At 37.3% G+C, this 17,955-nt stretch overlaps 1 protein-coding gene across 1 annotated transcript in view; it reads left to right on the top strand.

Moving 5' to 3' along the window:
• The first annotated feature begins 352 nt into the window (after window positions 1-352).
• The window catches only part of Ankrd22 (ankyrin repeat domain 22), a 57,952-nt gene continuing 40,349 nt past the window's right edge, over window positions 353-17,955 (top strand). Inside the window, exon 1 of the mRNA XM_033766643.1 lies at window positions 353-1,139. The gene's annotated coding sequence lies outside the window, so the exon portion shown is untranslated. The remainder of the gene's footprint in view (window positions 1,140-17,955) is intronic.

Raw genomic sequence — 17,955 nt, 5'->3', positions numbered from 1 at the left:
CGCTCGCCGCGGCCGAGCCTCCCGGTCCTCCTCTGCAGGCCAAAGGAGATCTGCTCGCTCCGCTCTCTGGGGGTCCAGGCCTCCCTCTCCTTCCTCTTCGTTGCCTGCCTCGCCAGCGCCTGGGGACGATAGCGTCCTTGCGAAGCACTCTCAGGCCGACAGTCAGAACCTGCAGCAGCTCTCCCTGCAGCCGCCGCTGGAAAAGCAATTGTCAGAGCCAGGAGCCCGGCCTCCCTGGCCCGGGCCCCGGCCTCTGGGCACCGCCCCCGCCTCTGCCTCCTCCCTCCTCTCCCGGGTTCTGCAGAGAAAGCTCGCAGGTGGCAGCAGGTCCCTGCGGACTGCCCGAGGCGAGAGCGCAACGGTCGGGTGCGACTTACCCATCTGAAAACCGCGCGCCTTCTGCTCAGCCTGGGCCACCGCCGCGGGGCTTCCCTGTACTCTGGCAGTTTCACGCAGATGGACAGGCTTGGAGATTTGAAGACCGTAGAGCATAGAAGCCTGAGGCAGCTGGATTTGACCCTGCGCCTGGCCTCAGATCGAGTTTTGGTGAAAATCCCACTTATACCTCACATAGAAATTCTGTTTTGAGATTTAACTATAACTGGATACACCCACCATAAAGCACTTCAGCTCTCACTCTTCCCACTTTCGTGAACTTGGCAAACACAAATATTATATCTTCTTGATGTGACTACATTATTTTCACATTGTTTCTCCTACCGCCCTGTTACCGTGCCAGGCATTGGGTACATGCAATCTTGCTTATGTGCTACAGCCTGGCACATAAAAGTTACTTTTATTTCCCCCACAAGTAACATACAGAGTTATTTACCTCAGGTTACTCACCTAGAAAATAGTAGAAGTTGCAAGTTGGACTCTGACCTTTGGCAAAAACAAAAGTAGTGTCCAATCTGACATCAAAAGCTGTTTCTGTTGGTTGAAGAGATGCTATTACATTGTACGCTTTGTAAGAACATCGCTGCTACGAGATGAAATTCAGGCACTCAATAAGCACGGTTGGAAGGCTTACCCCAAGGAGGAGAAGTGACCACAGAATGGAGCAGTGAGACACTGGCTTTTTCGAAGATGGCTTTTCTTTTGGAGACCAATCTTCCAGCCCTGTTCTGTCACTCGCCGAGGTACCTGGTCTTGGACATTTCCTCTTATTAGGCATCATCTCCCTGTATTGGCTTTTAAAACCAGGACCGTTAATTTTTGCGGCCAGTGGTGTTATTTTTCTGATTGTGAACTTAGCTCCACATTTTAAAATCTGGAAATTTTATAAAAAATTCAGAATTTTTTCCGAAAAGTAAGATCAGGCAATATTTGGTCTATGGTGTGTTCTGTCAGCTGTCAGCTGGAGGTGAGGTAGCGGGTGTTCCCTGTAGACTCTGAAAATGCTTTTTGGTTTTCCCCGACCCCCATCACTCCGCATACATACCGTATCTCACTGATGTAAGGTTGTGATAGATACTTGAATTTTTGATGCAAGGTTTAATAACCTTATTGTTTACTAAACAATATATAATTTAATGATAATTTAGCAGGCTATGCAGATTTCTAAAAAGGATTATGAAACAAAAAACTTCCACATACGTACTTATGATGGTCATTGATCATGAATCTATGTTATAGTCTTAATTCCCTAGTATCCAAAACTTTTACACACCAAAAAAAGGCTAAGTGTAGCGATACATGCCTATAGTTTCAGCTATTTGGGAGGCTGAAGCAGGAGGATCACTTAAATGCAAAAGACTAGAGCCAACCTGGGCAACATAGGAAGACCCTATCTCCAGAAAGAAAGAAAAAAATCTCACAAAAGCCAAAATGGCCCAAAACGCACTGTCTCCAACCCTAGCAGCTTGGACATCATGGTGTAACCCAAGTTCAGTCAATCAGAGGCTCCTACATGGGTTTGAATCTGAATTCTGTGATTCCATAAGAGACATTTTTTAAATAACTCCATTATCGATAAAGTGACTTTTGTATCCAGGAAGAGTAGGGCCCGAGGTAACAGGGAACAGTGCCTACCTTGGCACTGACAAGTGTCTGAGTGGGTCATTTGGGTGATGTGATCCATTCTGAATCCTGCCCATGTGGTAAGCCTGACTCTCCAGTCTTCCTCTTTCTCTGGGATGTCACCTGATGGCTTGCAAGTGCATTTCTCCCTTTTTTTTTGTTAAGGTAATCAGAAGTTATTTCAGTGTTTTGGGGGGTGGTTCAAACTGTCTTCCTTCATTAATTCAGTTAATGCAGAATGAGCACAAGTGTATTTATGTAATCTTATCTTATAAAATTTTAATGCATCCTGTAGATTTCTTTGCATTTTAACATTCAACCTCAATAATCAAAATACATTTCTGACATTTATTTTTTCTATTAATTTTATACATTTAATGCATACAGAATAATGACATTAATTGTTGGAAATTTGTACCTTTACATAATGTCTTGGTTCTTATTTTTCCCCACTCCCCTGCCCTTCCTTTAACCCCCCCTCCCTCCCTATCTACAAAGACATTATTTCCATTATTTTTCATTTTCTCATAATTTAATTTCCATCTTGCCTTTCCCCTACCCCTCCCATTTGCCCTTCCTCTTTGTCCCTGTTCTTCCTATTTTACATTATCTATTATATCTTTTAGTCCTTATTTACACTTTCAGTTTCTCACACTAGAGAAACTTTGGTATTCACATGTGTGTCTTATTTATATCACTTAAGAGTATCAACTCAATGTGCATCCAATTTAGCTATAAATATCTCTAACTTCCCAATTTTTTATGGCTGAGTAGTATCCCATTTTATAAAAGAAAAATTTTTTCTTTATCCAGTCTCCTGTTGATGGGCAATTGGACTGCTTCCAAGTTTTAGTTATTACAAATTCTGCTGCTATGAACATGGGTGCACATATATCACTATGGTATGATTCTTATAATTCTTTAGGGAAGATACCCAGCAGGGGAATAGTTGGATAAAATGGGACTTCCGATCCTAGTTCTTTGAGGTATCTCAATACTGATTTCCACACTGGTTGCACCAGTCTACACTCCCACCAGCAGTGGAGCAGGGTTCCCCTTTCCCCACAGCATTTGTTATTGGTTGATTTTGTGATAACAGCCATTCTTTCTAGTGTGCGGTGGAATCTCAGGATTGGTTTCATTTGCATTTCCCATATGATTAGTGATGTTGAACATTTTTTATTATGTTTATTTGTTACTTCTACTTCTTTGAGGAATGTCTGTTCATTTCAGATGCCCATTTTTGGACTGGGTCTTTAAATTTGGGAGTTCTGATTTTTTTAAGTTCTTTATATATTCTAGATAGTAGACCTCTGTCTGAGGAACAGCTGGTGAACATTTTTTTTCCACATTGTGGGTTGTCTCTTCACATCAACATGTTGTTTCTCTTGCTGTGCAGAAGCTTTTTAATAAGAAGATATCCCATTTGTTGATTGTTGTTCTAGGTCACTGGCAACTGAGGTTTTGTACAGGAAATCTTTTCCTATGTTAATGTCTTCAAGAGTTCTATCTAACCTCTCTTCTAGCTGGTTTAATGTTTTTTTTAATTTTTTTTTTTTTTTTTTTTTTTTTTTTTTTTTTTGGTACTGGGATTGAACTCAGGTCTTTGCACTTGCAAGGCAGGCCACCAAACCACTGAGCTAAATCCCCAGCCCTTTTTTTTTTAATTCTTTCTTTTTATTGTTTTAATATTTAGATCTTTAATCCATTTTTATTTTAGTTTAGTGCATGGTGAGAGATATAGGTCTAGTTTAAATCTTTGGCAAATTGAAACCCAGTTTTTCCAGCACCATTTATTAAAGAGGTTATCTTTCCTCCAGTGAGGATGGTTGGCTCCTTTGTCAAAAATGAGATAGCTGAGTATGTCAGCAGTTGTTCCTGCATCTTCTAATCTGCTTCACTGATCCTTGGGTTTGTTTCTCTGCTGGTACCATGCTGTTTTTATCACAGTAGCTTTGTGGTATAGTTTCAAATTGGGGATTGTGATACCCCTAACTTCTCTTTATTGCCTAAAATTGCTTTTGTTATTCTAGGTCTCTTCTTGTTCCAAATGAATTTTTGGATTGTTTTCTCAATGTCTATGAAGTAAGCTGCTGGGATTTCAATTGGAAGTGCATTGAATCTATATAGCAGTTTTGGAAGTATAGCCATTTTCAATATGTTGATTCTTCCTACCCAGGAGCAAGGGATGTCTTTGCATTTTCTGATATCCTCATCAATCAATCTCTTTTTTCAAAGTTCTGTATTTTTTCAGAGTAGAGGTCTTTGATTTCTTTTGTTGGGTTGATTCTTAGATACTTCATTTTTTTGATGCTGTTTTGAAATGAATTGATTGCCCCATTTCTATCTCAGTAAGTCTGTTTTTTATGTACAGAAAAGCTTTTGATTTTTGTGTGTAAACCTTGTATCCAGCTACTCTACTGAATTGGTTATTAAGTCTAGAAGACTTTTGTTGGAGTTCTTGGGGTCTTCTATATAGAGTATCATGTCATCTGTAAACAACAACAATTTGACTTCTTCATTTCCTATCTTTATTCCTTTTATTTCTTTCTTTTGTCTAATTGCTGTGGCTAATGTTTCCAGAACTATATTGAACAGAAGTGGACATCCTTGTCTTGTTCCTGATTTTAGTGGGAAGGATTTCAGTATTTTACCACTCAGTATGACATTAGCTGTTGCTTTTTCATTGATGGCTATTATCAGATTGACATAGAGACCATCTATTCCAATTTTCTGTAGGGTTTTTATCATAAATGCATGTTGGATTTTGTTGAATCTTTTTCTGCATCTATTGAGATGATCATATGGTTTTTAACCTTGGCTCTATTAATATAATGTATTACATTTATTGATTTGCATATGCTCTTTTTTGTTTTTGTTTTTTGTACCAGGGATTAAACTCTGGACCTTGACCTTGCAAGGCAAGGGGCGGCCCCACTGAGCTAATTCCTTGGCCCCTGATTTGCATATTTTGAACCATCCCTGCATCCCTAGGATGAATCCCACTTGGTCAGGGTATATGATCTTCTTGATGATCTTCTTCATTCTATTTACCAGTATCTTATTAAGGATTTTTGCATCTGTGTTCATTAGTGAGATTGGCTTACATTCTCTTTTTCGGTTGGGTCTTTCCCTCCTTTGGGGATCAAGGTGATGCTTGCTTCCAGGCATGAATTTGGGAGTATTGCTTCCCTTTCAATGTCACTGAAGAGTTTAAACAGTAGTGGCAATAATTCCCCTCTAAATGTCTTATAGAATTCAGCAGTGAAGCAATCAGGGCCCGGGCTTTTCTTAGTCAGTAAGTTTATAACTACATTTTCAAATTCATTGATTGATATTGGGTCATTTAGAATTTTTAGGTCATCACTCTGGTGTTAATATTCAAGACAAAAATGTTCTCTTCTTGCCTCTGGTTGGCCACATCAGGCAGTTACCACTCTCTCTGAGGACACCCAAAAGCCAAGAGCTTGGAGTAGTCTCTTGCTGTCAAAATCCTGGTTGAATCTTATTTCTTAAAATTGCCAGTACAAAAAAAAAAGAATGCATGACTGTATTTGCGTTGATCAGGAAGCTAAAACTATGTTCATATATTCCTCTGTTGGGCACATGTACATTAAACAGCAGTTGCTGGGGTAACAGCTACTCTCCTGAATATACTTGTTGATACCAGATGACATAGAGTCCTTCTTTTTTCACATTTAAAATACCCTGGCTGTGGATTATTTCTGAAGTCAATGTCTCCAGGGAAGAATAATACAATATCCAAATTATTTTATTGGAAATGATTTATCTCAGATTTTATTGTATATTTGAAGTATGCACCTTAGAAATAATTATATTCTTAAAGCGTCCTGTTCTTAAAGTTCTGGCTTTGTTTTTGTTTATTCCAATAATTCTGAAAGTATGGTTTTTAAAATCCTCTTGTCTGCAAGATCCAAACTATTTTCATTAAAATATAAGCATATTATTTGACTTCTTTACTTTCTTACTCCCTCCAATTTATGGGTTTGCAGTGGAGAATTGCAGAATGTGTGTGATGTCATGAAACCAGACACAGATAGGAGAATCCAGTCATCTTTCACACCAGATGTGAAAGTGACTTGTAAAGAAAAAAACAGGGCTGGGGTATAGGCCAATGCAAGAGCACTGGCCTAGCTTCTTGTGTGCAATGTCCTGAATTCAAAGAAAAAAATTAAAGAAGCCTTGGGGTTAGAAAGTTTAAGAGCCATTGATTGCTGCTAAAGAACTAGTATGTTCTGAATAACTTACTTTTCATTTGAGGACTTGTATCATCATAACTAATACTAATCTAGCCTGTGTCATTAAACTCAGGAAGAAATTACTTCAAAAGTGGAAACTGCTGGTGAATTTAAGTGTTTTCACATACATGTTTTTATTTTGGTTTCTTGTTGCTTTCAACTTAGAAGATTTTACATCATGTCCACCTACTCAGTGCCCTGGTTCAAGGTTCAGAAATGCCTGAGACATTTTCCCTACTACCACGTACAAACTGTCCTGCACCTCATCTACTCCAGCAAGGTTTTTTCATTGGAAACAGAACAATGAAGGCTCCAGATAGCTCCGGAGGTAGACATGCAATCAAGGAATAACAAAATGTTCTGAAAACTGCAGTGTGCTACGAATCAATTCCAAATACAGGCATTTAATGAAAAATGTAAATTCTCTCTTCAGCTGACATTATTTGATCCCTTGAATTTAAGTACATAAGATATTAATGTGGACCAAATATTAATAGCACATGAGTATTAGAATTTATTGATACAATGTGTGTGTGTATAAGGACAGAAAGGTGAAGGGAGAGTGGTAGGTAGGAGGAGGAGGACAACATCTACTCCAAAACATGTTCCATAATAGTCACATCTCTCCACAGGCTGCTCTAATGTAACAGAAACTCTTTTATCGCAGGTTTTTGTTAGTATTTAGCAGCTGTTTAATAGAGTTGATCAGTTTTCTTTTAAAAGAAAACATGCTAGGGCCAAGGATTTAGCTCGGTGGCTCCACCACCTACCTTGCAAGCACAGGGATCCGAGTTCAATCTCTGGTACAAAAAAAAAAAAAAAAAAAAGAAAGAAAAGAAAAGAAAACATGCTAGATACACAAGGTGGTAGCGTATTGGTTATAGAACAAATGAGACCACTACAGATTTGTACAGGAGTGAAATACAGCTCTTAAACTTATCTATGGCTATAAAAGCAGAGATGGGACTTTTTTCCAAAGACAGATATTTAAAAAAACAAACAGTTCTCTAAATACTATTTAGGAATGTGCTGCTGTGTTTAATTCTTATGTTCATAATCTTGATATTTTTGCCCTAGTTTGCTTTGTATGGCATAAAAATACCATAGACTGGGTAGTTGAAAAGACTGAAATTTATTTCTCCCACTCGTGGAGGCTGGAAGTCCAAGGTCAGGGTGCCAACTCATGCAGTCCCTCCTGACTTGTAAGACTGCTGCCTTTTCATTGGGCCTTAGTGTATCTCATTAGTTTAGGACCAAAATGTATGGTCTTACTTAACCTTTTGATTATTTTCTTTGTTGTTTTGTGTGTGTACATGTGTTTTGATTTTGTTTTTGTCTTTGTTTTTTGGTTTGGTTGTGGGGGCGGGCGCATGCGCTCACCTTGTACGCACTAGGGATTGAAGCTAGGCTTTGCGTATTCTAAACAAGCACTCAGTCACTGAGCTACACCCTCAGCCCTGGCCTTATTCACCTCCTGAATGCCATATTTCCAGGCACAGTCACATTGGGATCGGACCTTCCACACATGCATTTTGGGGAGATACAAGTCAGTACACACCCATGCATTTGCCCCTTGACAGTAAGTAAAAAATAGACCTTGAGTAAAATCGTACAGCTTTATACCATTCTGTTAGAGACTTTGTACTCCAAAGAACAAAACAATTATGAATCTGTCACTGTACAGTCACTTACTTTTTTCAAATGTCAAACTTTGCCATCATAATTCACTTTGTTATAATATAATACTCATGTTTTCAGAAACTTTAGTAAACACAAAGCACCCCCCACCCAAAACAAAGAGAAGGAGAAATTCTGAAAGGTTGTTTTTTTAAATTGAAAGAATATTTATCTTTCCCTGAGGTACGAAATGGGATGCGTTTTTAAAAAGCGGGATCTTCAAGGCATCAAAGGGCATAGAGACATAATTAAATCCAACTTCTTTACAGAAGAGGAAACAGATTTTAAAAGTGCTGTGACTTGCTCAGGTCACTGAAAGTGGTGCTGCAGGCTGGTCTTGTCTCCATGCCATCAGTCAGGAAACTTGATTAGCTTACCACTATCTAGTTGTTAGATTTCACCTTTACTGATTGTATATCACTCTCCCAGGCGTGATGCCATCAGCTTCCTTAACAATCCTGTGAGAAAGAAAGGACAAATTAGGATATAGAATTGTTTTTCTAGAAGTGATGCACAGAAAGGAATGAAGAGAGAAAATTGCACATCTGTAAAGCACATAACAATAAGAGTTAAAGTAGAACTCAAATCCCACACAGAAGTAAATGAACATCTATTACATATTTGCTGGGCTCATTCTTTTTAGTTTTTTTATTACATACAATAAAAGAATAAATCTATTTGAGTTTGATATTATATGACAGAGTGAGCACAAAATTCATTGGAAGCATTGTACTCCAAGGACAAATCAATTAATTTCTCTAAATTTTAGTTTCTCCAGTAGTCAACACAATAGAACTCTAATGTGATTAAATGAAATCACATCTATGTAGCAGCTAACCCTACATCTAAGGCAGGAAGGAGCTCAAGAAGGACTTGAGTGTCCATTACAGAAAAGCGGTAGCAATAGCATTGCTTGCAATGGAATGGAATGAAACCAAATGACAGAATCAGAGAAAGAAGTGGTGATGTATATGGGGTGCGTGAAGATGAAATGCCTAGCAGTCCTGAGAAATTAACCTCATGGTACAGTGGTGGGGCGGCATCTATCAAGTGGTAACAGGTAAATCCTATACGATGGGTGAAAGCCTCATGGAGAGTGAATGGGAAAAGCCTGAGCATGAAGTACCAACTCTTACTGAATGGCTGCGTTTCCGGGCTGTGCATGGAGCAGGAGCAACACAGAGACTTTTACAGTGCAGGCGAGACCAAAGGAGACAAAACACATCTATTAGCAGACATTTCATTAAGTTTGAGTAATAGCTTGATTGAAATCCATATTGACTTAGTTTAAAGAAGCGATTGCAATAGAAAATACTTACTCTAGCATTACCTGAGACCCTAGAGAATGACTTGAATTCCAGAAGTCCTTGGTGATAAGAAATAATTACTACATGTGATCTTTGATTTATTTATTGTCTGCTGGTTTTATTATTGTGTTTAATCCTTCTGCAAAGAACATCTAGGCCTGTATAATAATAATACTTTTAGTTGTAAAGATCTATGCCTCCTCACTCATGCAAAGGGCATTTTGCAAGGGATATCAGACCACTGTATTCAAAATGACTTGGAGAGAAAAGGTCTGCAAGCAAGTGTAGAGGAGGGAAAATTTTTCCTCCACCCTCTGAAGACTCTATAATAGAATTCATGCAATAAATTGACAGTAGGCAGATCAACAGGAGAAAAGGTCTACAGATTTATTACGTGCACAGGGGAATCACATGAATGAAAAGTATATACCCAAAAGACCAGTGAGCTCAAGGACTTACCAGCTTCTTAGCAGAGAGAGACTGGAGGTACAGGCAACTTAGAGAAGAATAAATTATTTTGTAAAAATGAATGAGCGCTCAGAGGACTAGGACCTAGCCTGTGATGAATTCTATTTGGGGTAGTTAAACCTCTCATCTCCTCTTTTGTGGTGAAAGTTTAAACTTCCCTGATTGAAGTTCTTGGAGATTCATGACAAATGAGTTCCTTTTGGAGGATCTGTCTTAGGCAGGTAAGGGAACTATATCTGCTGATTCCCCAGTGCCCTAGGTTTGAAGCAACAAGTATACCAAAACAGATTTTAGGGGCCTAGGGATTTAGCTCAGTGGTTCTGCCGTCTGCCTCACAAGGGCAAGGTCCTGAGTTTGATCCCCAGTACCAAAAACAATCAAACAAACAAACCAAAATAGATTTTGGTGTAGCATGTCCTAAGCTCTTAAGCATCTGGATTTAAAATGGTAAAACCTTGGGTCTTTCAATATCATGTTCTTTTTTCCTATCCTACGCACTGCATAAAAGGAAGAAAAACCAATCTATCATTGAAGGATAGAGATGACTGAGGCTAACAAGGCGAGGTGAGACTCTGCTTTAGGACCCAGGTCTGCTTGCCCTAGGGTCCACGCAAGCTAAGGCCCTCCACTCCATCTTCGCTTGAGGAAGTTTAGGCTATGTCCCCGAGGCCTTGCCTTAAACAGGTGTTTTCACAGGACAGGTCCTGAGCCCCAAGACTCGGCAAAATCAATTAATGTCTACATTTCTTACCCACAATGCCCTTTTTCTTTATTATTGATATATTTTTGTGAAACACAGTAACTATTCATCGTGGGGAAGTGATGCAAATAAATATCACATCTCACTCATTTTACATTGCCTTTCCCCTTCCTCAGATCCAAAGTCTACCTCCCTGTTTTCTACCATCTCTCTCTTATTTTTATTTATATTTTGGGGGTTTTTACATGAGAAAAATATGCAATATTTATCCTTCAGTGACTGATTTATTTCACTGAGATTTATAGTCTCAAGGTCCATCCATTTTCCTACAAATAACTCAAATTTATCTTTTTCTAGGGATGAGTAATACTCTTTTGTACATAAATACTTTTTTTTTTTTTTTGGCTTTTTGAGACAGAGTCTCACTATGTAGTTGAGACTGACCTAGAACTCACTATGTAGCCCAGGCTTGTCTCGAACTCACAGAGATCCTTCTGTCTCAGCCTCCCAAGTGCTGGGATTACAACCGGTGCTCTTTTTCTTTTCTTTTCTTTCTTTCTTTTTTCTTTTTCTTTTTGGTACCAGGGATCGAACTTTGGATCTTGTGCGTGTGAGGCAGGCAGAGGAACCACTGAGCTAAATTCCCGGCCCCAGTATCACATCTTCTTTTATCACATTTTATCTGTTCATCTCTTGATGGACATATAATTTATTTCCATAATTTAGCTATTGTGAATTGTGCCTTTATAAACAAGGATATGCATGCATCACTATACTATGTTGACTTTAATTCTTTCAAAAAGATATCCAGATGAGGAGTAGGTGGGTTAAATAGAAATTCTGTTTTTAATTTTTTGAGGAATCCCCATACTGAAACCCTCATATTTATAGTGGTTGTACTAGTTTACATTCCCACCAAAAATGAGGAAGATTTCCTTTTTTTCTATAACCTTACCAGCATCTGTTGTTTTTGATGACTGGGTTAAGACAGAATCTGTGTTGTTTTGACTTGCATTTCTCTAATAATTGAAGGTGCTGAACATTTTTTCATGTACTTGTTGGCCACTTGTACTTTTGTGAAGAAGGGTCTGTTTTTTCAGTTGCCCAATTTTTGATGGGTATTTTATTGGGTGGGACTAATTTTCTTGAGTTCTTCATATATTCTAGGTAATATTTTTTTTTTTTTCTGAGAAGTAGCAGCTATTTTCCTCCCAATCTGTTGGTTATCTCTTTACTTTGCTATGGAGAAGCTTTTAATTTGATGATGTTTGTTGATGCTTGATGTTATTTCTTGTGCTATTGGCATTCTGTTTAGAAAATCCTTGCCTATGCCTACATCTTCAAGAATTTTATATTTATATCTTTGATCAATTTTTATTTGATTTTAGCACAGACTAAAACATACATATCAGGATCATTTTTCTGGATGTAAATAACCAGTTTACCTGGCACTATTTGTTAATGAAGCACCAGTAGGTGCTTTTGGTCTCTTCATAAAAAATCAGATAGTGGGCCAGGAGTTTGGCTCAGTGGTTCTGCCACCTGCCTTGCAAGCGCAAGGGCCCAAGTTCGATCCCTGGTTAAAAAAAAAAAAAAATTAGATAGCTGAAAGTACATGGAGTTGTTTTTGCATCCTCAATTCTATTCCATTGGTTAATACGTCTATTTTTGTGTCAAGTTTTATTACTGTAGCTTTGTAACGTAACTTGACATCTAGCATTGTAATGCATCCTGGTTTGCTCTTCTTGCCCAGGATTGCTTTGTGTACTCTGGGTTTCTTCTGGTTCCATGCAAATTGTAAGATTGTTTTTTCTAGTTCTCTAATAAATGCTATTAGTTTTTTGATTGGAGTTACACTAAATCTATATAATATTTTGGTAATATGAACAGTTTGATAATATTCTTTCTTACCATCCAGGACCAGTGAATGTCTTTCCATTTTCTAATGTCCTCTTTAATCTCTTTCATTAGAACACTCTAGTTTTTTTTAATAGTCATCTTTTATTTCCTTGGCTATGTTAACCCATCCTGCTGGCTTGAACTACCTATGATACATGTAGTATTGGGAGGCTTGTGCCATGGGTAATACAAGTGGATCTAATCATTTTTATCAGTCTTTTTACTAATAAAATTAATTTTAAAAGCCACCCAATGATCTGCCAGAGGTTCAAGCTACTTGGCGGAGAGAAATATGAATTAGAGGCCTCTTCTTGAACATGTTAATTCTTAATATCTTTGAAGCTAGTGTGACTGGAATTGTTCTTTCTGGTTTCTTTTTTAGTGGGTTCATTATCAGTGTACATGAATACTACTGATATTATGTGTTGATTTTGAGTCCAGCAACTTTGCTGAAATTATTTACTAGTGCTAAGAGTCTTCACTGGCATTTTCCAGGTAAAGGATCATGTCATTTGCAAATAAGATAGTTTGATTTTTTTTCCTATTTCTATCCCTTTTATTTCTTCATCTTTCTTAATTTTCTGGCTAATGTTTTGAGTACTATTTTGAACAGGAGTGGTGAGAGTGGGCACCGTTGTCATGTTGCTGATTTTAGAGGAAGTGCTTTCAGTCTGTACGAAGTTGGCCATGAATTTTTCATAACGGGCTTTTTATCAGTTTTAGGTAAAGTTCTCCTGTATCTATTTTTGTCAGAGTTTTTATCATGAATCAATGCTGGATTTTATGAAAGGGTTTCTCTGCATCTACTGAAATGATCATGTGAATTTTGTCCTTACTTCTGTTAATGTAGTGTATTATATTTATTGATTTATGTGTCTTGAACCATCCACGTATCCCTGAGATGAAGCCTACTTAGTCATGATCTATGATTTTTTTGATTATTTGTTGTGTTTTTTTGTCAATATATTGTTGAGGATTTTTTTGTCTATATTTATTTTAAAAATTGACCTATACTTATCTTCCTTTGTTGAATCTCTCTCTCTGGTTTTTAGAGTTTCAGGAGTATCAGCCTTAGTTCTCTAATGTTCTGGTGAAATTCAGCAGTAAATCCATAGTCTTGGGCTTTTCTTGCTGGGTAGGGTTTTTATTACTGCTTCCATTTCATTGCCAGTTATTAATCTGTTCAGGATTTTTATATTGTCTTGGGTTAATTTTGATAATTTATATGTGTCTAGGAATTTCTTCGTTCCTTCCAGATTCTCCAGTATATTGGAATATATATTTTTGAAATAGTTTTTTCTAATCCTCTGGGTTTCAGTGGTGTCTGCTGTAATTTTTGCCTTTTTAATTTTAAATTGCATTCATATGAATCTTTTCTTCCCTTCTTTTGGTAAGTTTGGTTAAGGATTTATCAATCTTGCTTATTCTTTCAAAGAACTAATGCTAATTCATGGATCTTTTATATTGTTTTCTTAGTCCAAATTTCAGCTTTGATATTTATAATTTCTTTACTTTTATAAGTTTTAGATTTGGATTGCTCTTTTTGTTTTTTTTCTAGGACCTGGCATGCATTATTAGCTTATTTGGAGGGGATTTTCCTATTTTATTCATGTGGGCATTCACAGCTATAAACTTTCTTCTTAGAACTGCTTTTATTGTGTCCCATGGATTTCTATATGTTGTTCTTCCACTGTCATTTGAGTAGGAACTTCTAAATTTTTTTTCCTGGTTTCATTTGTGAGCCATTGATTATTCATGATGTATTACTTAATCTCCATATGTTTGTCTAGTTTCTTTTGCTGTAAATTTCAAGTATCATTCCATTATTGCACAATATTATTTTAATTATTTTGTATTTATTTGAGCATGCTTTATGGTCTAAAATGCTGTCTGCTTTGGAGAAAGTTCTTTTTACTGCTGAGAAAAATGTCTATTCTGCTGTGGTTAGATGAAGCATTGTGTAGATGTGATGACCTGTGATGTCCATTTGTCTGATGGAGTGATGTGTCTATTAATGAAAGTGGACTGTTGAAGTCTCCCACCACAATTGTACCGGCGTTTATCGATCCTTTTGTGTCTGCTAGTTTTTGGTTTATGAAATTGGATATTCCAACATTTGGTGTGTATATATTTACAGTTGTTATCTCTTCCTGCTGAATTGTTCCTTTTATCAGTATGAATGACCTTCTTTGTCTCTTCTGATTAGTTCTGGCTTGAAGTCTGCTTTGTCTGAAAATAAGGTAGTTACTCCAGCTTGCTTTTGGGCTTCAGCTGTAGGGAGTGTGGTTTTCCCATCTTTTTCATATTCAACCTAAGTGTTCTTTGAGGGTGGAGGTGTATCTCTTCCTGGCAAAATATAGTTACGTTTTGGTTTTTGATCCAATCTGGCAGTCTGGGTCTTTTGATTAAGGAGTTAAGATTATCAACATTGAGTGCTATTTTTGGAAGGGACTTACTCAATCCTGTTATTGAGGAGAAGCTGTTGCACTATTTTTCCAGTGCTTTTATTGTTTCCTTTTGTCTTACTGCTCTCTCCACTAGATATGTTCTTTCATTTTGGCTCTGTGACAATGTTGGTCTTGCTTTATCTGTCTAGGATTCAAAGTGCTTTCTGCAATGCTGGTTTGGTGTTAATGAATTTTTTTTTTTTTAGGTTTTATTTGTCATGGAAACTATTTCCCTAACAATTTTGAAAGATAATTTTGCAGAATGTAATTATCTTGAAGAACAATTGTTTCCTTTTACAGTCTGAAAAACTTCACTCCAAGGTCTTCTGATATTTAAGATTGGTGTTGAAAAACGTGCTGTTATTCAGATAGGTTTGCCATTATAGATTACTTGCTGTTATCCTTCTAACAACTTTTAGCACTCTCTACTTTTGTTAAATTTCTGGAATTTTGACTATGATATGCTATGCAGAGATTTTCTGGTTGTGGCTATTTGGAGTTCTGTGTGCCTTCTTTATCAGGAGTTTGAATGTTTCCCTAGATTTTGAAATATTTATGTGATTTCATGAATTTTTTTATACCTTTGGTACTATCATTTGACCTTTTCCTAACTCCTGTAATTCATAGGTTGGTTTTTTGAATTATCCATGTTGTCTTGCTGTTTTTAGGATATCCCTAAGTACATGATATAATACATCAATTTTGCCTTCATATTCTGACAGTCTCTCCTCAGGCTGGTCATTGAACTCGCCCATATTTTGATTGAATTTTTCATATTGAGAATTCCTACTTGATTGTTAGGTTGTGAAGGGTTCTTACATACTCTCTAAATCTTTAGAAAAGTGGGCATTCTCATCTTGCATTGTGTTTTTTAATACAATCAAATTTCATTTGTGTCATTAAACTTACTAAACATTTCATTAATTAGATCCTTCATTTATTTACATACCCCTTAAATTTAGGTTCACTGAACACCTTATGGATTTGTTTACTAGTTTCTTCTTTGAACTCTTTGAACATCTCAACCATTTGGTTTTTGAGTTCTTTACCTGAATGAAACTTTCTTCACCTCAATGTCCATAAGATCAGCCTTTGGAGAGTTAAGACTTTTTGGAGATATTTGTTTCTTTGTTTTTTCATGTTTCTATTGTTTTGTTTTGTTCTATGCTGGGGCGAAGCTCAGTTAGGGTTGAAAGCTTTGTTGCTAGTGGAGATTTCTTTAGTTGTATATGTCTCCCTGTGAGGTGACCTTTGTTCTGGGTGTGTTTTGGTGATTATGCAACAATCAACCTTCTGGTCATTGTATTACAAGGAGAGAACAATTACTGACTATATTAGCAACTACAGAGCCAAACCTTTATCAGTCATGCAATTTAAAACGTTTTATTTCACATCTTTCTCAGTGACTCAAGAGGACTATGAAAAAGTATTGATGAGAAGAATATAGGGATATCGAGGGTGTGGGAAGGAGAAAGAAAAAGGGAAAAATGAAAATAGTTTGGGAAGAAGGGCTAACCACAAATGAAAAAAGAAAAGAGAGAGAACTTTGATGATTTCCTTTTTATATCTGTGATGGTGGTGGTGGTGAAAGGTTGTTTGTAGGAGCAGGAAAAAGTAAGGAGGGGAAAATATAATTGGAGGTTGGGGAAGCTGTAAGGTGGTTGAGACCAATTCATATGCTAGGAGAAAGCTGGTGTTTCAATCCTCCACACAAAATTTTTGCTGAGGGCTATCCTGATGTGATTATTAAAACACTATCTACACTAAAGCACTAATTAATTCTTATTTTCTGTTTCACTTATACAAATACCCCAGACATATTATATTATATAGTATATTATATATCAGAGGAGAGGAGAAAAAGAAAATCGAAAACACATATAAAGACCCAAAATTAACGAGTCCTCTGAATCCTGTTTATACTTCAGTCTGAATGTGACAACTGTGCTTGTCCCACTTAGTTAACAAATGGAGTCTTTGACTTGTAGGAGTTGTGGGGGGGCTGAGCTTCAGTCTTCCGTGATTGTAGCTAGGAGACCAGTGCTGGAACTGGTTCCCCTCCTATGATTCTTCCTCTTGCCTACCAGCGGGCGGAGAGAGTTTGTCTCTGAGGACTGCAGAGCCTGCCTGGATGGAGACTTCTTTCCCCTGTAGGCTCTCCGCAGAGTTGTTTGTGCCACTTGACAAACGGACAACAGATGGCGCTCTAAGTAGCAATTATAGCGGTGTGACTTTTTAGAAGCATTTACTTCCATTTGCCAATTTTTAAAAGACCATTACTTTTTTACTTTGAATAAAGTAAAAGAAGCGACATGTGTTAAAAAGAAACAGTAATTATCATACTGTAGTTTTGGCATATGAGAGCCCTTCTTTCTTTTAAAATTTACTGGTAAACCAGAAGATAATCTGGAAGAGCCTCTCACACAACAACAATCTGTGATTTTTTACATTAATAGAGGGGGCAGTGTGATATTTAATTAACATGAAATGTAGAAGTGGGAACAAAAAGCAACTCACCTTAGGCAGGAAGAAGATGTCATATGTACAGTTCACTTTGGAAAACTATAAGGAAAATATATTTACTAAGAGAACAATAGAGAACATTTTAAAACAAGAAAGTCAATATTAAATTCTGAACAGCACAGGTAATCCTTCAAGTAGAACCACAATTTTTAATGGATCTCAGCATTACAGTGGACCCTAACCAGGAAATATTAATGGTATAATGACCTAATTAATTTACATGTTCTAATATAAATTAATGAACATAAATTATGTCTTGGAGGAACTGACAAATAATATTTTAAGAGACACTGTTACAATGTAAACAACCAACAAATAAATAAACTCATTATTGGTCCTCCTAGAGTGAAGTTTCACTACATAAAGACAAAATCTGCGAGATTCTAGAAATTTACAGGCCAGGGATCCAGGAGCTGTATTATAGGGGCATCTTACCCAAGGTCCAGCTCTCTGGAAGACACAGACACACACAGACCTGCTTCCTTTTCCCTTAAGAGTGAACTGCGGGGCCGCAGATTTAGCTCAGCAGTTCGGTGACCTGCCTCGCAAGTGCAAGGATCCGAGTTCGATCCCCGGTACCAAAAAAACAAACAAACCGAAAAAAAAAAAAAAAAGAGTGAAGTGGGATGTGCTGTAGCTTATACCCAGTGTTGATA

The sequence above is a fragment of the Fukomys damarensis genome, unplaced genomic scaffold (genome assembly GCF_012274545.1).
Source record: "Fukomys damarensis isolate Sample0158 unplaced genomic scaffold, DMR_v1.0_HiC HiC_scaffold_20, whole genome shotgun sequence".
Lineage (NCBI taxonomy): Eukaryota > Metazoa > Chordata > Mammalia > Rodentia > Bathyergidae > Fukomys > Fukomys damarensis.
This window is presented reverse-complemented; position numbering and strand designations above follow the sequence as displayed.